General features: G+C 41.4%; 1 pseudogene; it reads right to left on the bottom strand.

The window, feature by feature from the left end:
• Positions 1–1,159: 1,159 nt before the first annotated feature.
• LOC134075982 (zinc finger protein GLIS2-like) lies at positions 1,160–20,407 on the bottom strand (annotated as a pseudogene).
• Between the last annotated feature and the right edge of the window lie 1,707 nt (positions 20,408–22,114).

Below are 22,114 nucleotides of genomic sequence, written 5' to 3'. Positions count from 1 at the left end.
GGACTATTGTCCCAATGTCATTTATTAACTGATTCTGGCTGTCAAATAGACGTCCAGATTATGACATCACAGAACGATTATTTGCAACTAATGTTGGATGTCTGTAGACGTCCTGAACCGGGTCAGGCTGGACTATTGTCCCAGTGTCATTTATCAACTAATTTTGACTGTAAAATAGACGTCCAGATCACAGCCTGGACAGACCTCTGTTTTTGGACGTCCATAGACGTTGCTTACTCAGTGGGATTGGGGGTCAAATATTTCCTTCCCCCTAGCGGAAGAATATTTATTTATTTACGATACATTCTTAAATCACAAAGACAATTAGTGTACTTAGCGGTTTTATTTTTACTCATTTTTTGAATTAAGACATTAAGATCAATTGTCAAATGATGATTTTATATTCCTCTTTTTAGGCAACTTTAGCATGGTATCAAATACATTTTCTCCTCCCTGTACAGTAGATGTAATCATGAAAAAGAAATGATCAGCACATTTAGTGGTTTTCTGAACCAATGAAACATCTTCTATGGTAAGAGGTCAAAGTACTGTAGATTCAAACAAAACAAAACTGAGGGCAGGTTTTAAAGTCTTGTGCCTATTGTGACTATTTGGGGGAAGACATATCTGGATTCATTTTTGTCCCCGCAAGACAGGGCCCTGACATACAGTAACTGCATGCTAATGCTTTAAAAAGCACTAATGTCATTGAGGAATAAGGTTGCAGACCACCACCAAAATAATCAGCATGCTCTATGCAATTGTTTTGCTCTAAGCAATACAAGTGCAGTCGTTCACATTCCTCATGTGTTTGGGTTTAGCCATGAAGGCATGGCACACATTGTCGTCTTGTACAAACTATACATTGAGTGGGCACTCTAATGACTGCAGCTGAAGTACATGAAGTACATGGGGTATGTATAAAGAATTAGAACAGATTAACATGGATGGTTTAGGGTGGGAGGTGCAAGTGTTTGCATTGTACAGCAAAACATGCTAAACTGGTCACAAATATTTTCAACAGGAGAAATAGGTGACATTGAGAGGAAAGTATAACTATTGTAGAAATCCGTGCTGAAACGGCATTAAATTAACATGGTAAAACCTTTCTCTTGTGACTGAGAATCTTCTAAGTCTCCAAACTATGACTCCCTTCTTTTATGGAATGTGCTTTTCAAATGTCTTTATCTGTTTAGGACTCTGTGAGTCAACTGACCACTGCTGATTTGAGCACGACAGTGCCAGAGGGGATGACTACCCAGGACAGTGGCTCATGGGAGGCCCCTGTGGAGAGATTAAGGACTCCACCTGCCTCTTGTTCCTCTTCTATCTCCTCCCTGCATGCCCCAAGCCTCCTGCTCTCCTCTCAGCACCTAGTACAGACACCATAGGCAGTTCTTGTGGAAGGGTGTGGAAAACAGGAGATAAGAGGGATGCTTTTCCCAGCCCAAGCGAGGATCCACTGAGGGACAGGAACGAGGCTCCCCCTAAGCCAGCTGGGGAAGAGCTGGGGCATCCCAGTGTGATGAGGTCCAGCGGTCTGGGACTCAGGGAGGTGATGGGAAGAGATCCCTCCATCCCCTGAAGCCCATGTCTGCCTAGAAGAGCAGCCATTGCCCCTGGAATGATTATATGATGCCTGCTGATGTAGGCGAGCTCAGACTCTTTTCCCATACCTATCCCCGCACCTAGCCCCCCAATTTGTACTCCTTTCAGCAAGGACCCCATGGTACCTGATGCAGGGGGATCCTGGGCCACAAAATGCCTGTGGGCTTTGATATGCCTGCGCAAGGAGCTTGGGTCGGTGTAGCGTTTCAGACAACCCACCATCTTGCAGTAGTAAGGCTTGTCCACGTAGTGTGTGCGTGTGTGTTTGAAGCGATCGCTGGAGTTTGAATAACATTTTTTGCAGCCCTCATATGGACAAATGTATGGCTTCTCCCCGAAGAGTAAACACAGTGGAACAAATATAAAGACTAGATTTAACAGAGAGTGGGAGTAACAAATAGCATCTGCTGTCATTACAAGCAAATAATTCCAAACATTTGCTTATGTGTGTACAGCATTACATATGTGGTGGAAAGGTGTTTCTATTTCTATTTCATTGACACAAATGTATTGTTTTAATTGATTTGTTGGCAGGAGTATTGTTGCACTGACCTGTGTGTGAGTTGTGAATCTTGAGGTTTTCCAGGCGTGAGAAACTCTTGTTGCAGGTGGGGCAGCAGTGTGGTTTCTCATTGGTGTGTGTACAGATGTGTATTAACATTTTATACCTGATTGAGAACAAAAAGGAGAACAAAATGTAACTGACTGAATGATCACAATAATAAACTAGAAAAGCACTCAGAGAGCGCATGCAGCTACCTCCGCCTGCATTGTTTTTCCTAGGTTGTCATACATTTGAAACTAAACTATTCAGATCGCCACCACGTGGCCATACCATGCCATTACACCAGTAAGCTAAATACATAAACGCAGACGGAATCCCGATGGAATTACGTATCACTCCCAAAATGTTATAGTTTCTTCCTTGGGTCATGTCCGACCTTCCCTGAAAATCTCATCGTAATCCATCCATCACTTTTTGAGTTATCTTGCTAACATAGACAAACAGTCAGACAAACGCCGGCCGGTCCCCAATGAAAACATGTACCTCCTTGGCGGAGGTAAATGAACAGCAATGCATGGTATCACCATGTCCCATACATGAGTTGAGATGATATGTGACAGAAAGTGTGTGAGAGTGTGCTTGATTCATTTATTCATTATTTAGAAGAACACACATTAATGAACATCTATTTAAATGTGTCACTCATTACATGACACATGACACTTTTTAAACGTGTCCGACTGAAACGGATAAAATCAAAGTTCTTTTAACCAGACTAAGGTTGGTTTTCCACCAAAGCTTTGTGTGCGGCTGTGTCCACCACTTACAGTAGGCCCATTCATTTCAATGGGAACCTCTGTGAGAGCTTAGAGAGCAGGCTCGCACATCCAGAGGCTAACTGGTGCTGGATTCCAAAAAATTAAAGCATGAAACAAATAAAGCGGAGTCCGTACACTGAGCTCCCCCCCTAAGCTCACAGGGGTTACCATTGAAATGAATGTGTATCGAGATGTTCAGTCGGATACAAAGCTTGGTGGAATGGTTTCCCTTAGGGCTCTTTTCCACCAAATCTTCATATCTGAATGTGGTTTGAATTGGAATCCGTTGCCCATTGGTCACAGATGTTCTCATTGAAATGAATTGGTTGTATGTGAAGGTTTGGTGGGGCAGCTGTGGCCTACTGGTTTGGGCACTGCTCTCCCATACCCACATCCACGTTTGAAGTGCCTTTGAGCAACGCACCTAACCCCTCATTGCTCAGCGCCGCTGTATCAAGGTAGTTCACTGCTCCGGTAGTGTCTGCTTCATCTCACTGTGTGCTGTGTGTGTTCATTAATTCATGGATGGGATAAATGCAGAGATCAAATTCCTTGCATACACAAGTATACTTGAATTAAAAGCTCTCCTACTGCATGTATGTTCAAACGGACTCAAATTGGACGTATGCATGCCTCTGGATAAAGTGGGTATAAGTTAGCAGAAGGTTTGATATTCACTAGGATATTCGTTTTCTGAAAACATTTTCTCATTCTGATAGGTGAAGGGTTCAGGTGAAGTTTTGCTGAAATCTGGCATTATAGTGACACAGAATTAAATGAAATATTCACCAAAAATAAATAAAAAGACATGTTCTCATTCTGATCGCTGTAGTTGATGCCAAAGACGTGCTACTTACAACAGGATAATACATTGGATGCAATTGTTTAAAATTCAATAAAAATACATTTTCACATTCTGTTTGCTGTAGTAGGCTTGCTTATGGTGGGCTGCTACTTCAGGTGATTTTTCTTGTGAAACAGGATGAGAATAATTCTGTAAAACACACAATATGCATTGTTGACAAGTCATTTTTAACTAGATATGACTGCTGCTCAGTCCTGCATATTCTCTCTGCAAAAGAAGAAACCATCCTTGTCAAATTGTCCCCGTCTCCTACTCCATCCCCTATTCTTGAAATGTTTGTGTATGTGAATGAGTGTGTGCATGTGTGTGTTTGCTTTTGTGTACATGTGTGCTTTTCTGTGTGTGTGTGTGTGTGTGTATGTGTTTGCTTGTGAGTATGTGTGGGGGGGTGAAGGGGTGTGTGTATGTATGTGCCTGTGCGTGTGTCTGCTTGTCTGCATGTGTGTATTTATCCTCCTGAGACCCTGCGTCCTCGTTTGTGGACATTAGCGTACATTTAGGCTCTTAGACATCTTTACCATGTGCTTAATTTTCAAACCTGTTATCCTTGTGGACGCTTCATTTTGCCCTCTATTATCAAACACAATACACTGTTTTGGGGAAAAGCAATATGGCGTCGATATCCACCTCCACGTTTTACCGGGAGACAAACAAATATTGTCATGGTAGCGTACCAATGAACATTATGACATTGAAACTTGTTTGTATATGTTTGTGAACAGTAGTATGATAGGACATGTCATTACACCTATGGATTAAGAATAGGATGTCACTTAAGTTCGTATGCGAGTTAAGGCAGGTGACTCAATACTTTTGGCAATATAGGCTATAGTGTGTGTGTGACATATATGAAGTCATTTTGGATAAAATAAACATCTAAATATTAGGCTCGGTATAAATTGCACACACACACACACACACACACACACAAGATGTTGCAATTTTCCTTAAAAACAATAAATAATTTCATTTTAAAAGACTTTAAATGTTGGATAAGTTTTTTGTATGTTTAGACCCTTAGTTTTGTATATACAGCGCCCTCCACAATTATTGGCACCCCTGGTTAAGATGTGTTCTTTAGCTTCTGATAAATTCATTTTTTTTCCAAATAATATAGGACCACAATGAAAAAAAGCGTAAAATCCAACCTTTAATACAAGTGCATTTATTTAGAAGGAAAAAAATCCCACATTAAGAAATAATTATTTTACATTAAATCATGTGTGCCACAATTATTGGCACCCCTAACAATTCCTAGGAAATAAATGTAATCAAAGTATTTCTGTCATTTCTGTCATTTCTACAGTAGTTTACAAAGTCAATCAGAGTATGTAGGAACATTTAATTAGTAATTCTTAACATCCTGTTTAGATAAAAAGACCTATTCGCACGGGATTAGTATTACCTGTGGACCTGTGGTCATTTTCAAATTATCGCCCCACCTCTGTGTTACTTGCAGCGCATTCGCACGGGATAAGCAAAGTCAGTAAATTTTTACTGACATTACACCCGGATATGTCGTATCCTAACGTCCGAAAACAACGCAGAAAGTAGAAAAGATATGCAATTGCAATAGCAATCACTGAGCAGATTCGCACGGGATTAGTATTATCACCGGACGTCTGTGTTTGGCGAAATACAGTAGGTAATTTGCGGTAGGCTTTAAGCCCTATTCGCACGGGATTAGTATTACCTGTGGACCTTTGGTGATTTGTGATAATTGCGGAGAATGCCTGAGATCTTAGTCCCGTGCGAATGTGCCATGTCTGTAATTTGTAAAGTGAAAATTCCGCCGCAAATTACCTACTGTATTTCGCCAAACACAGACGTCCGGTGATAATACTAATCCCGTGCGAATCTGCATCTCAATGATTGCTATTGCAATTGCATATCTTTTCTACTTTCTGCATTGTTTTCGGACGTTAGCATACGACATATCCGGGTGTAATGTCAGTGAAAAAAGAGTTATTTACAGACTTTGCTTATCTCGTGCGAATGCACTGCAAGTAACACAGAGGTGGGGTGATAATTTGAAAATGACCAGAGGTCCACAGGTAATACTAATCCCGTGCGAATAGGGCTTTAGACACAGATAAAGATTGTAAGGTACTTCCTTCTCATTACAAAACCCTGGCTTGCCAATGACCACACTAATGAACAAATTGAATAATCACATCCACCAGGTGTGTAAGCACACATGTGTAAAATTGAAAACGCAGCACTCAGGTATACAGTCTTGCCTTGCCAACGAAGACATGCTTCTCAACATGCCTCCTCGATCCTCGATGCTTGTAGCCTCGCGAGCCATCCACGTACTTCCGGCCAAGGATTGCCTCCACTACGAGTCTGGCCGTGCTCCTCTGTGGAGCATTCTGCTCGGTAGAATTGTAACAGAACGCCCCCCCTCCAGAAAGCAGCCAATAAACGAAGAGACGGGTTGGTGGGGGCAGAGCCCCTTTAGGGAGAGCCGGTCCACTTCCTATTAACTCCATTGTACCGGATTGTTCATGCAATCTGTTGAAATTCCGCTAGGGGCGTTGCCGAGCAAGTGATAAATGAATTGTGGTCTATGGGGCTAAGCGGCTAGAACTCGTTTTTTTCACAGTTGACAACTTCATTTCTTAATGTACATTGTCGTAGTAGCTACCTGAGTATAGGTTTTCCACTGGAAATGAAATAAAAAGTCACTCATGTCCTTTCTGCTTTTCATAGGATGGGCCGTTTTCCCTGTAACATGCTAGCATTTAGCTCATGGATGCTCGCGACAATCGCGACCGATTACGACCGTCGTGAAGCTGAACCGTCTCTGGCTGAACCTTCTTTTAGGTCTATGGCCGTAAAGTGGTTCGCTTGTGTCACGTGACATGAAAACTTTGAAAGGGTTTTTAGGAATAACAACACATATTGAAAATTGTATTGGTCAGCTGATTGTCAAGTCAAGTTATCCTGCATCGCATGCATTAATGCAATTTTAGGAGAACAAATTATATAACGAGAAATGTGGTACTGGGGGGTTCAGCTCCATTGCTACCCATTCATTCATCACTTGCTCGCGATCGCCCTCTAGTTGCAGTACCATGCGGAAGTATTTCGCTAGTGGTCCTTCTCCCCTTATTACGGGGCAGTCACACGCTTGCGTCCGCCAACGTTCGTCCGTTGTTTTCCCATTCACTTTACATTGGCTGGACTTCATTTCATGCCGCACTGAATTGTGGGTCCGATGCGTTGCCTGAGATACGTTGCCTCCGCTAAAAAGTTGAGAAATGTTCAACTTTTGACGGATAGCGCAAGCGCCAGCCAATGAAATTCCGTGTATGCAAATTTTCGAACACTGACAAACCAATCAGTTCGCGTTTATGGAAATGTGACAAAATGAGGCATACGTTGGCGGACGCAAGTGTGTGACTGCCCCGTTAGACATTCTCTGGTGGGGGCGAAAGGGGGAGGGCGCTCGTGACGATGACGTTAAACGCCTGCGCTATGTTGTTATGAGTAACTATCGCCGATTGGGTGAGAGCTGTCCAATCAATTCAAACCAGAACTGGGCGTTACTTCCCGCTTCCTGCAAGCGCTTCAGAGCAAAGAAATTCCAGACCATAATACGAAATGAAATGGTAGTATTATGGGATGGTCAGGACCAGGCTACGATGCTTGATCCTCGAGGGGCGTTCCCACTGATCTAACTATCACTGGATAGACTATCCCATTGTTTTCGCCCCATCATTCTTTATGTCGATCAGTGAGGATTGAGGCCCGAGGAGCGAGGGAGGACGTTTAAAAGCCCAAATGAGAGGCACCCATAACCTGTGATGTGGATGATCTCTTATGGCCTGATCCAGCTAGACGGAGAGATGATTAGAGTATTACATATTGTTGTTGCTTGTTTTTATCATTGCTTTAGTTTTTCTTCAGTGACTGTAAGTGTACAGCACTTTTTATTTGGTTACAGATTTTTATTTTTCCACATAGTAGTAAGATTCTGCCATTTTCTGTTGATTGCCTTGTTACTGTAACTGAACATATAGTACAGTGAAAGAAATAAATATTGTCTGCAGCATCAGTTTTGTGCATTGCTTGATGAGTTTACTGTATATTTTCTCTCAAAAGTAACCATGAAGAAATATTTTTGTCATCTAAATTATCCTAATGCTCTCAAACAATATGTCTGAACTGAAAACGTAATTTCGAGGAAATTACCAGTGCATGCAAAACAAGACATGCATTAAAGAGTCACTTCACCCCATAACTCCACCCACTTCACATTTCTGAAAAAGGCTTTCAAAATAGGCAGGACGTTCTGAAATTTGTAAGGGAGTGCAGCCCTGCTGCAGCCAATCAACCATGGTGATTTCGTGTCAATCTGGGAATGAGTGCTATACAGACATCACAGGTAGGCTAATCAGGGCAGCAGGTGTTGGGGCGTTTCATTCCTAATTTGTAACGACCCGGTGACATAGTGTTGGACGAGTAGTGCAGGACAACGTCAGCATTCCAATAGTATTTTGGACCAACATGCCATGGCATGTTTCAACCTGTAGAAGGCGCAGAGAGCAATATCTCCAATACAAAATCAAACGAAATGTCACTTTTGTCGAGAAACACGATCTTTGTCAATATTAACCCTGGTAATAGTATAGTTCACCACTTATGAGTATTTTCAATCAATAAAATGGGGGGGGGGGGGGGTGGGGGCAGTGTGTTGTATGTATGTGGCTTCATTCGCCCTTTTCACGTCAGACACTTTCTGCTTTGAAGCTTTGCTGGGTAGGCTATCAGTTCATCCGGCGTAAGCAAAAGCTATGGTGACACGGTTACAGTTCTTGAGGTAAGATTAATATTTCACATGGATTTATTATCTTCATTTTCCTTGTTATCGTTGGCGATCATTGCCGTCACGTAGCTGCCTTGATTTGAGAGTAAAGTCAGTAGCCTAATCCTTAATATATAGCAGCAACTTCAGCTAGCTTCACAGAAGATCAAGTTGGTTTGATATTGGATATTCGACAGAGATTCAAAATAAGGAACGGTCTTTCATTGGGTATCCGAATATCCAATATCAAGCCAACTTGATCTTCGGTGCTAACATGTTAGCTAGCTGAAGTTGCTGCTATGTATAGCAGGGGTCTCCTAATGTCTCCTCAGTTATCGTTTGCAATCATCGCTCTCGAGCTGCCTTGATTTGAGAATAAAGTTAAATGACGTTATGACTGCATATTACTGCTACCGGACGAACTGATACCCAGCTGCTGACATCACGTGAAAATGGCTAATAAGATTCTGGTAAGGGGCAGTGTGCGCAGAGGTGGGAAAAGTCCAACCAACCAGCTGATTCTAATTAGTACAACTCTTTAGCCAGGCAGAGCAGCTAATTGGTGAGATCACCTGTGTAAAGTGCACAGATAGAACCAATATGTGATTGGACTTTTACTCTCTGAAGCTTGACTTTTCCACCTCTGAGTGTGAGTGCGTGTGTGAGTGGATGTAAGTGGATGTAAGGAGTGTGGCTTTCTATAGGCCTATTCGGACGGGATTAGTTTTATGGGGGGACGTAGGTTCATCTTATGACCTCTGTAATATAAATGTCCAATTCGGACGGGACTAGAAATCTCTGTCATTTTACTTGACATGGGAGGAGTAACTACGTTTACGTTCTGCCGTCACATCTTCATCGCCGTGCACGTGATACTTTGCGTCAGGTACGTGCGGCATTTTCAGATTTGAAAGACTACACAAGTTGGTTAAACTAGCAAATGTTAGCTTTATGATATGCCATAAGTAGTTTGAAATGGTTAACAATATCAAGCTATTAGGCAAACTAGCTAACGTCATATTAGGAGCTGCACAGCATGGTGGAATTGTTTTCAAATCAGGATGTGACGAAATATTACAGACATCTTTACAGAGGGTCGCGTTCGCACGGGATTAATATTACCTAAGGTAATTTCTCCTGACCGTTTTACAGAAGGTGAAAGTGTCTGTAAATTTCACCGACATACTCCGTTATGTTTACTGACATGGCGCGTCCGGACGGGACTACATTACCTGGTAATTATTACTTTACCTGATGTCACCCCATAAAACTAATCCCGTCCGAATAGGCCATATGATGCAGTGAAATAGAAGAATAGAATAGAATATATACTTTTTTGATCCCGTGAGGGAAATTCAGTTCTCTGCATTTAACCCAATTTAACCGAATTAGTGAACACACAGCACACAGTGAACACACAGTGAGGTGAATCACACAACCCAGAGCCGTCGGGGAGCAGTGAGGGGTTAGGTGCCTTGCTCAAGGACACTTCAGCCGTGGTGGACTGGTCGGGGATCGAACCGGCAACCCTCCGGTTACAAGCCCGATGCGCTAACCAGTACACCACGGCTGCCCATGGGCAAATGGGGGAGCTAGGTTAAGGTGAGAATGTTGTGGAGTGCATGGAGAAGTGTGGTATATATGTATATGTGTATATATTAGGGCTGGGCAACTACTAAAAAAATCCCATAGAAATGGTTAGCATAATCGATCAAATTAGATATTTAGAGCGAACTTCAGTCCATTTACAGCTTGGGCTACATAAGAAGATGTCTTTGTTTACAACTGAATATTAAAATACTCAAGGCTAATGTTTTCTTTCCCTAGCCTACAACAACGTTACCATGTAGGAAAAAACGACTGTTTAACTCATCAATGCCAATTGAACACAGTAGCCGCAAATCCAGTGCAAAACATGAACATTAGACGTGCCTGTGACAACGTGCACCGTGAACATGTGACTTGCACTTGCACTGCTGCAGCCAGTGCCTTCTCTCACTTCTGTTGCACATCTCCTGATTTTGTGAATGTAGGCTATGGAATTTCAATGCGTGATGAGACGCCTGTGACCAGCCTGTGAGCAGCCTGTGAGCAACAGACTTAGTATAAAATAAATAATTAAAACTGCGTTAATGCGCGATAAAATAATTGTCGGCGTTTAATGATTGATGAGTTAACGTGATATTAACGCGTTAACGTGCCCAGCCCTAGTATATATATAAGTGCTGCAGTCAGGTGTGTGTGTGTGTGTGTGGATGAGTGAATGGGTAGACAGAGAGAGCTGAGCAGAGAGCAGTATAATGCAGGTTCATTGAATTTCACGTTTTCGCACAATTCGCTACCGTGGACTCGCTAGTAAGAGCAACCAATGTACAGAAAACATAGATCAAAACATGAAAGAGTCTCATGCTTTCGTTGAACTTCAGGACTATATCGAAAAAAGTCTTGATTCTGGAGTCCTTCTCTTTATGCTAGCTGAGCTCCACTCTTTGTAGGCTATGTAAATCGACTTCAGGAACTGAGTGTCAGGAAGCAAGTCAACAAAACTAGGTTGAAAAATCATTTGCTTCAAAGCTTTCCAGATGCACAAGAACAATTTAATGGAAGGAACATGGTTCTTGTCTTCAAGGAGGGCATGAGAAATATGCTAAAGGCAGCTATGAGGAAAAGAGATTTTGATGAAGACCCTCTCATTCTGGCAAAAGCTGCGAAGATTATTAGATATGACATATTCAACCATACAGGCTTCAAATTCACTGGCTCCTTCCCAGAAAGCTGTCAAGAAACCTCACTTCCTTCAAGCCTAAAGTCTCTTATCTCAATGATAATGAATGGCTCCAACTTGAAAGATCAAGAGAAATCTGAGTCTCAGGCTTGCCTCACAATGGGACAAGGCATTCTTTATAACACAAAGAAAAGGGCATCCACTGCTAGGATGACCAGACACAGCCTTGAATGTGAACCACCGCTCCCTATTTACATAGGCCTTAATGTACATGTACAAACCAGAATCAAGCAACTGGTCCAGCAATTACACCAAATGGGTATTAGCATTTCATATGACAGAGTTATTGAAATTGAAGACTGGCTTGCTAATGCCACAAGTGAACGATTTGAAGTTGATGGTGTCGTGGTTCCAGCTTGTCTCCGGAAAGGGCTCTTCACAGTTGGTGCCCTTGATAACCTTGACTATGACCCAAGTTCAACCACTTCTGTAGGCTCGTTTCATGGCACTGGAATCAGCATGTTTCAATTACCAACTAAGGATGACTGTACTGAGACCACCCATTATGATACCACCTCTTGAAAATAAAAACAAAGCTCTTCTTGACACTTATGCCACTGTCCCCGCTGTAGCTCTGAATAACACTTCCGTTTCAGTGCCAGAGTGTAATGTAGTTACAGATATTGGCCTATTGGATCATGCAAGAGAAGAGGAAAACAACTGGGTCAATCATGCACTGCCACTTCTAGGGAAGACAGAACTGGCCAGTGATGATGCAATTGCATGTTCTGCATATCATGCTTCTATGCAACCATTGGTGGAAGACCCCCCAGCAAAATGTGCACTTCTTTCTCTGTTTTATGAGAAATCTGCCACTCCAGCCATGATCAAACATGGCATGAATGTTCTTAGACAAGCTACTGAATTTCTTAATCCTGGATAAATCCCAGTCACTACATTTGACCAACCTCTTTTTGCTCTGGCAAAATTAGTGCAATGGAAATGGCCAGAGACACATGGTGAAAGAGTTCATGTAGTTATGCTAGGTGGATTACACACAGAAATGGCCCTCTGGAATACACTTGGCAACCTTTTAGAGTGTTCTGGTTGGACGACGGTACTCTTTTCTGAGAGCAGCACACCTAACTCGCACCAGGCATGCCCACCAAGTCACTCTACTGTCACTTTACAGTCTACAGCAGGAAGCTTAAAGGCTGGCTTACATTGCACGATTTTGGTCTGTTTTAACAGTCGGCGACTGACTTGGACTACATTTCCAAAATCGGGCGGAAATCTTGGGAGTTGTACTAGAATCGCGGCGCGCTCCCGTCATCTAAAGCCTACCTTACACTGACAAGATTTTGGAAAGATTCTTGAAAGATTGTAGTCTTTTGAGTAAAGCTTGAATGATGGGCATTAGTTCAAAGACTACAATCTTTCAAGAATCTTTCCCAAATCTTGTCAGTGTAAGGTAGGCTTTAAGGCTGGCTTACATTGCACGATTTTGGCCTGTTTTAACAGTCGGCGACTAAATTTCCAAAATCGAGAGTTGTGCTAGAATCGCAGCGCGCTCCCGTCATCTAAATCGTTTAGTGTAAGGTGCCAATCTTAGCGGTTTTAAGTCCGTGGGAGGCAGTCTTTCTCTAGTTTTGCCGTTACGACAATATCAAACATGTTTGATATTATCGGAAGTCTTTTCAGTCGTGGCTCATGCAAATAGTGACGTGAACATTAAAAACCAATAGTAACCTCTCGCGAACACGAAAACAGGAAGGGGCAAAATAGGCGACAGCTGTAGCCTATATGATTATTTGTTATTTCATTTCTTATAATTTATTAGTCGGCTATTCTACGAGACAGAACAACTCTATATCTGTTAGTGATGTCACACATCAAACAATGCTGCAGAAACGCGAAAAAAATACTTTGATATGAGTAGGCTATCATGTGATTTCCTGTTAATGATGACGTGTAGCCTATTGCACGATGGAAATAATTTGAAGGAATCTAGCAGCAGTCTTGTAAATAGTGACCCACAGTCTTTGCAAAATCCTAATCTGAGACTGGCCTGTGACTAGACTGTGACTAAAACTCAATGAATTGTCTTTAGATGTGAGAGGGTCTGAGACTGTAGTCTTTCAAAAATCTTTTCCAAATCTTTGCAAAGTCTGTCAATGTAAGGTAGGCTTTAATCGTTTAGTGTAAGGTGCCAATCTTAGCGGTTTTAAGTCCGTCGGAGTCAGTCTTTTTCTAGTTTTGCCGTTACGACAATATCAAACATTTTTGATATTATCGGAAGTCTTTTCAGTCGTGGCTCATGCAAATAGTGACGTGAACATTAAAAACCAATAGTGACCTCGCACCAACACGAAACCGGAAGGGGCAAAATAGGCGACAGCTGTAGCTTATATGATTATTTGTTATTTCATTTCTTATAAATTATTCGTTTTATTATTCTACGTGACAGAACCGCTGTTAGGGATGTCACACATGAAACAATGCTGCAAGAAAAAAATACTTTGATATGAGTAATCTATCATGTGAGTTCCTGTTGATGATGACGTGTAGCCTAGTGCACGATGGAAATATTTGAAGGAATCTAGCAGCAGTCTTGTAAATAGTGACCCACAGTCTTTGCAAAATCCTAATCTGAGACTGGCCTGTGACTAGACTGTGACTAGAAACTCAATGAATTGTTTTTAGATGTGAGAGGGTCTGAGACGGTAGTCTTTCAAAAATCTTTTCCAAATCTTTGCAAAGTCTGTCAATGTAAGGTAGGCTTTAGGCTTATTCCTGGCCCCAAAGATGAAGACGCCTTTATCACTTGGAGAAATGACATGAAGCAGAGTCCAACAATGTTTTGGGATCTAATACTAAGATATGAAACCCTCATTCTCATTTTTGTCAGAGCTCACAGAGAAAAGAACTTCCTTCTATATGTAGAAGTTTTAGAATAACTCATCCCTCTATTTTTTGCCTTGGTCCATACAAACTATGCAAGATGGGTGTCTGTCCACATCAGGGACATGAAGTCTTTGCCCAGCACCATTTAAGAAGAGTTTAAGAAGCATTCACACTGCGTTCTCTCAAAGACATACAACAAGTTCTCTGCAATACCTTTCGACCAAGCTCATGAACAAGAGAATAAGATTGTGAAAGGTTGCGGTGGAGCAGTTGGTCTCACAGAAAACCCAAATGCTTTCAGACGATGGATGATCTCTGGACCAGAGTTGGGAAGATTGCTGAAAGAATTTGAAGAGGACTTTCTTCTTAAAAATGACCTAGATAATCCTGAGAACTTCCAGCATCATGAACAGGGTCTTTCCACACAGAAGACATTTCAAAGACATGTAGCCAACCTGTCTAAAACTATTGAAAGAACAGGCAACCCTTTTATGGATGATTTTAAAGATCTAGTCACTCTTGACAGCCGTAACTGTGCAGATGAATCTGTGGCTAAAACAGTGTTCATCTTAGAAGACACAGGCAAGAAACAATATCAACAGTTTATCACAAAGGTGCTTACTGAGCGCAGCCAATCCATCCATGATCCAATCAAGAGGAATTCGTTGCAACTATTCAAGCAAACTCGACGGAAGACATTGCCTACGCACGGGAAGAAGATTAAAATGCTCCAGAACAATGTGACACTCTTTGGTCAGCTGAATATTGCAATGCAAAGCCGTGAGAGTGATTTGGATGAATTCCTTGCACATACAGTCCTTCCCTCCTTCCCTCTCTGTCAAATATCTTTATTGATTTTTTTCCTTAATTAACAAACAAGCACATACAAACACAAAACAAAACAACAAGAACAAAAAGGCACATTAACAGACAACCATCAAAGACAGCAGTAAGTACATATAAAATCTGGAAATTAACAGTAGTGATGAAAGTAAAAAAAGAATAACATGAGCAAAAAATGACAATAAGCTACACCTACCCAGACAAACCTCCTCCCTCCAAAAACTCCATAAACGAATCCCAGATTTTAGCAAATCTGTTGTATTTCCCTTTGGTTATGTATGTCAATTTTTCCATGGCTATACAATGCAAAAGACCTTCAGCCCACATTTGCTTACTTGGCCTATACAAAGATCTCCAAGTCAGAGCAATTTTGTGTTTTGCTTCCAGTAAACAAAATATGACCATTGATTTCTGATACTTACTGAGTGTACAATTTTCTGGAAAAAGTCCCAGTATGCAGAGCTTAGGGCAAAGTGGGAGATGTGCATCAATAATCATGGACAAAGTTGTAATTATCTCCTGCCAAAATTCTTGGATAATGGAACACTCCCAAAGACAGTGAAATATAGTCCCTTTATGTGTACCACATTTAACACATAGATCAGGTGTGTTAGGATCAATACGATGTTGTACTACTGGAGTGATATATACTCTCATCAGCCATTTGTACTGAAGTAATTTAAACCGTGTATTTATCGTTTGAACTTGGCTCTGTAAGCATACATGCTTCCATTCTTCAGCAGTAATTTCTTCCTTAAGATCTAGACACCAGGCACGTCTTTTATCATCTGAGGATTCTGTTGATTTTGTGATGATAATTTGGTAGAACCGGGAAATGAGTCCAGGTGTCCCATAATCATTTACAACTATCATTTCAATAGAGTTCAGGGAGGGTAGGTTTAAGGAGTTTTGAGTTTGTGTTATGAAATGTCTAATCTGCAAATATTTGAAAAAATGCTTACCATCAATGTTAAACCTTTGCTTGACATCATTAAAACTTAAAAGGACACCCCCATCATAAAGATCTGATATTTGTTTAATACCCTTATTAGCCCATCTCTTAAAGCCAAGATCATTTGTACCTGGCGTGAAATTTCTATTTCCCCAAATAGGAGTAAATTGGGATAAAGCAGCATTTTCTTTTAAGTAATTCAAAACCTCATGCCACACTATCACTGTATTCCTAACAAAAGGGTTTAGGGTAAGTTTTTTCAAAATAGAAAGGTTTGCTGAATAGAGATATAACTTAAGGGGGAGTTTGGAGATTGTGCTCTCCTCAATCCTTGCCCAGCTAGGGAATGAAGTAGTATCAAACCAGTATGAAGCCGCTCTCAATTGTGCAGCCCAATAGTATCCTTGGAGAAAAGGGACTCCTAACCCACCCCTATCATATGGCAAATACAACAGAGTCATACGTAACCTGGGGCGTCTATTGTTCCAAATAAAAGTACAAAAGATTCGCTTCATCTTGACAAAAAAGTTGGTAGGAGGAGCAAGTGGAATAGTTTGAAAGAGGTAAAGGAGCTTAGGAAGAATATTCATTTTCAAAATATTAATACGTCCAATCATGGACAGAGGAAGGGATTTCCATCTATTTATAGAGGCCATCACAGATTCAACTATGGGGTCATAATTAGTGGGTACCAGCGATTCCATTGTTGGTGTAATTTTAATGCCAAGATAAGTAAAACTGTCCTGGATGTTCTTGAAGGGAGTGTATAAGGGTGGAGTTAATCTTTCAGAGCCTTTCAGAAACATAATTGTGGATTTTGTTGTATTAACTTTATAGCCAGAAAAACTCCCAAATATTTCTATACATCTCAATAGGGCAGGTACAGATTGCTTCAGGTTGGTCATGAAGACAACCACATCATCAGCAAAGAGTGATATTTTATTCTCAATATCATTTATGTTAATGCCGGTTATCTCAGGGTTATTTCTGATTGCAATAGCCAAGGGTTCTATAGCCAATACAAAAAGAAGGGGTGATAAGGGACACCCTTGTCTTGTGCCTCTGGAGAGAGGAAATTGTTTTGACACTATGTGATTTGTCAATATTGATGCTCTTGAATCATAGTACAGAATCTTGATCCAGTTAAGGAAATAACCGCTTATACCAAAATGTTGAAGAACTTCAAATAAATATGTGTGTTCCACCCTATCAAAAGCCTTTAAGGCATCAAGACCTATCATGGCCATGTCAGATGTTTCTTTTTTAGCATGTAAAATATTTATAACCCTACGGATATTGTGGAAACCTTGTCTACCTCTTATAAACCCATTTTGGTCTGGCTCAACAATAGATGGTAAATGTTTCTCTAATCGGCGTGCAAGAACTTTGGCTATTATTTTAGCATCATTATTGATCAAAGATATTGGGCGGTATGATTCACATTTTGTGGAAGGTTTGCCAGGTTTTAATATTAAAGTTATAAGCGCAGTCTTAAGCGTTGAGGGTAGTTCACCTTTCTCTAATGATTCCTCACACATATCTAATAAGGGAGCAAGTAGCATACCTTTAAATTTTTTATAGATATCAATGGGAATGCCATCGGGTCCTGGAGTTTTCCCTCCCTTCATACAATCAATGGCCTCTGATAGCTCAGACAAGGATATTGGGGAGTTAAGTTCTTTTTGAGCGTTGTCATCTAGTATTGGTATGTCTATCTGGTTTAAATATGCGTTAAGAGTGTGAGGAGTTGCTTTAGTTTCTGACAAATATAGCTTTGAGTAGAATGACTGAAATTCTTTATTAATATCCTTTAAATTAGTAATTGGTTTCCCTAACTCAGACTCAAGTTCAAAGACTGCTCTTTCATTCTGTAATGATTTAATACGCCAAGCCAATAGTTTCCCTGCTTTTTCCCCTTGGTCGTAAAATGTCTGCTTTAGTTTCATTAGACTAGACGCTGCCTTATTTGTTGACAACTCATTATACTGAGCTCTAAGAATATCAAGTTTTTGTTTGGTCTCGATCGTATTGAGAATATTAATTTCTTCTTCTAATTCCTTAATGTCTTTTTCCAACTCTATCAGCTTTAAATGTTGCTTATTTGAGATACTGCTAGTATAACTGATCATTTGTCCCCTGATGTAGGCCTTAAACGCCTCCCATCTAATAGACGCTGATGTCTGATTGGTGTTAATTTTAAAGTATACATCAATATTTGTCTCCATAAATGTCAAAAACTCACTATCATGGATCCATCGTGGACTTAATCGCCACATTGAAGATCCTTTGGAAGCTCCAATGACAGTATAAGAAAGCAACAGTAGTGCATGATCTGAAATGACAATACCTTTGTACACGCAGTCGTTCACATTTTCTATAAGGGATTTAGACAGAAGGAAATAATCAATACGAGAGTATGAATTGTGAGTAGCCGAGTAGCAAGAGTATTCACGTCTAGATGGGTTATTGTATCTCCAAATGTCACAGAGACCAAGCTTATTAATATGATATTGAATTGTCTTCCTACTTTGAATGTGTGTAACATCCATGCCTGAGGATCTGTCAAGAGCTGGGTCCAGAGTACAATTGAAATCCCCTGCTAGGCAGAGGTCACCATATAGTGATGATAAAGTTAGAAATAAATTGTCGTAGAAAGAGGGATCATCATTATTTGGCCCATATATACAAACCAAATTAATATCCTGACCCAATAAGGAACCCTGCACAACACAATATCTGCCCATTGAGTCTAATATGGTATTATGAATTTTTAATGGAATAGAAGAGTGAATGAGTATTGCTACCCCTCTTGCATGAGACGAATATGAGGCTGCTATGATCTGCCCTGGCCATCTCCTTTTTAAGGGTGTAAGTTCAGATGAAAGTAAATGAGTTTCTTGAAGAAAGGCGATCTGTGTTTTTAGTTGTTTCAATCTGGTTGTTACTTGTTTCAGCTTCACCAACTTTCTAAGACCCCTGACATTCCATGAAATCATATTTATCCTTAAGTCTCTGCTCATGATACCATCTGTAAAGTATAAATTACCACTGTCGTCTCTATAATCAGAACATATAATATTACCAATAATGTGCCTTCAAAACAAACATAGAACACACCAAACATGGGCCTATCCCAAACAAGGCCAAACACCATCCCTGTGCGTGTGCGGAGAAAAACGCACATCCCCCCCTCCCCCCCATGACCAGCCTTCCAGCCAGACTCCAACCTGATCCTAAGAAAGGAGCAGTGAGCAACCAAAAGTCACAATGGAGAAAGATAAACAGTAAACAACAAAATAAAACCTCGGACATAAGCTCCGCCAAAATAATTAAAATGTAAAAAAATATTATTATTTTGTGACCAAAAAGAAAATATTTCCACCGTCCACTGTAGCCTAGACCACGCCATCTCTGGTTAGCATTACAATGCCACAGCAGCTACACATTAGCAAGTTATTGTTGACAATCTAGACAATCAACCAGATCTATTATTAGACTATATTAGGCTATTACCCTTGATCCTCGGAAGATCCGCGTGGGGTGTCTTGTGAAGTACAGCGCTCTAACTTGTCGACGAATTTCTCAGCCTTAGTGGGAGAGTTGAAGAAGTGCCAGGTGTCTTCGTGCCGAATCCGCAATCGCGCAGGAAATATAAGTCCATAGTCTTTCTTCAAGGCTCTCAGTCGAAGTTTTACACTGTCAAAAAGCTTTCGTTGTTTCTGGATTGTTGGTGACAAATCCGGGAAAAACAACACCTGACTGCTGAGTTTAACCTCTTTCAGACGCGCTGTACTCATCACTCACACTGTCTCTGTCACGATAAGATAGGAATTTCACTAGCACAACGCGCGGCTTTGTCTCACTCTGTTGTTGGTGGGTTGGTGTTGTCGGTGTCGCACCCAGGCGGTAGGCTTGCTCGATGTTCAGGTGATCCTCAATGCCCAGCACTTGTGGTAGCCATGTCATCAGAAACGCACGGCAGTCTCGCTTTTCAGAGCCCTCAGGAATTCCAACCAGCTTTAGATGGCAACGCCGGCGTTGATTCTCAATCTCCTCCATCTGCATAGCTAGCTTTTGAACTTTCCCCCGCGTAGTGTCGCCAACTTCTGTGAGAGAGGAAATCTGGTCCTCCACCGCACCAATGCGGTTCTCAGCTGCAGTCAGTCTTTCAGAGAACGTCTCTATAGCTTCTTTAATCTCGCGGTTGGATGAAACCACTTCGTGTAGTTGAGTGGAGACATCATTTCTGACTTCATGCAGTTGTGTGTTAAAGTCGCGTCTGAGTGACTGTATAGCTGACAGGATTTGATTGCTAGCTTCATCTTCGTCCTGATTTAGCATATCTTCAACTTCTTTGGGCTCGTCCTCACGCAACATTCCAACGTCGTGTTTTTTAGGTTTAGTTGTCTGTCTTTTCGCTCGATTCTTCGACATAATATGACATTCAGACCTTAGGATTTATTTTGGTCACTATTTGCACGATATTAACTGTTAAAGCTTACAAGTTATTTCAAATCAGGCGGAGCCCTCTGCCCATGCGACCTTTCAGGAGCGCGCCATAACCGGAAGTCTCCTCCTTCCCTCTCTGACTTTGGAAAGCTTCACCTGCCAAGCACAAAGTCTGAACTACTTCAATGCCTTGAGCACCCTGGGCAATCACAGCCACCCTCATGCTTTGACTGCAAAATCTTGGATGGAGCCGTCATTGTCCACAGTCTGTCTACTAAGACAGTGAACACATTTAATGAATATGCAAGTAATGTTTTCATCCCGTACCTGCAGAGGCTACACAGAGGTTGGATATTGTATGGGATACATCTCGGACAGTTTGAAGGAGTCCACGCGTCAAAAGAGAGGTCAAGGTGTACGCAGGAAAGTGTCTGGCCAAACAAAGCTGCCAGGCAATTGGATAGATTTCCTACGTGATCCAACGAATAAGGAAGAGCTTTTTGCCTTTCTGACATCTAAGACTGAAGAGTTCAACTGGCCCTCAGACAAATCTCTTTATATCACATCAGGGCAAGCTGTATCTTTCTTAGGTTTCAGCAGCCCCATGAGCAGTTGCAATCATGAAGAGGCAGACACCCGGATTGTGGTCCATATACGGCATGCTCTGGAGCATGGAGCAAAAACTGTCCATGTGCGTACTGTGGACACTGATGTCATTGTGATTCTTGCTGGTGTATTCCATGATTTACTTGTGATTCAGCCTTTGACTGACATCTGGGTGGCTTTTGGCATGGGCAAAGATTTTACCATGTCAACAGCATATGTAAAAGTCTGGGTAAGGACAAGTCTCAAGCACTGTTGATGTTCCATGCCTATTCGGGGTGTGATACAACGTCTGCTTCCCTTGCCAGAAATCCATTCCAGAAATTAGAAATTGCTTCATGGCAGTTCCAAAAGCTTGAGAGACTGACTGTCATCTTGTATGACAAGTCCAGTCCTTCAAGCTCCATTGTCCAGAAGAGGAAAGAACTCTTCTGCCATGGGAGTAGGACATTGGAGAAACTGCCCCCCACCCAAGATACTCTGCGGCAGCACATCAGACGGGCAGTTTATCAGACTAGAATCTGGGCGACCAGCACACTCTCACAGCAAGGTATTCCTTCTCCAAGGGGCTATGGATGGACCAAGGAATCAGGGTCTTGGGAGCCAGTTTGGATGACTGCACAGCCTGCAGAGAACTTATAAAATGTTGCTGTAAGGGGGATTGTTCAACCTGCAAATGTGGCAAAGCAAGTCTATACTGCTCACCTCTTTGCAAATGCAATTGTAACGACTTATAATTGTCAAGGGCCGATAAAGATCATATTGCTAATACTTTGACATGACAACTTAACTTTCACACACTAACTCATTCACCACACACACACACACACATTTGATTATTTAATTTGGAATGACCAATACTGATTAAAACAACACAGCATCCAAATAATGACAAAGAGCCTGTTTTATCTCACTAGACAATACAAACATTATGCTGATAGTCACAACCACATAAATGAATGAATGAATAAATAAATAGGCTATGTATCTTAAGGATAGAGGTGGCATCGCCTTCTCCAAACATAGAGACTA

Source organism: Sardina pilchardus, chromosome 3 (genome assembly GCF_963854185.1).
Source record: "Sardina pilchardus chromosome 3, fSarPil1.1, whole genome shotgun sequence".
Taxonomy (NCBI): domain Eukaryota; kingdom Metazoa; phylum Chordata; class Actinopteri; order Clupeiformes; family Clupeidae; genus Sardina; species Sardina pilchardus.
The sequence above is the reverse complement of the archived record's forward strand: the minus strand, read 5'-3'. Positions and strand labels throughout refer to the sequence as shown.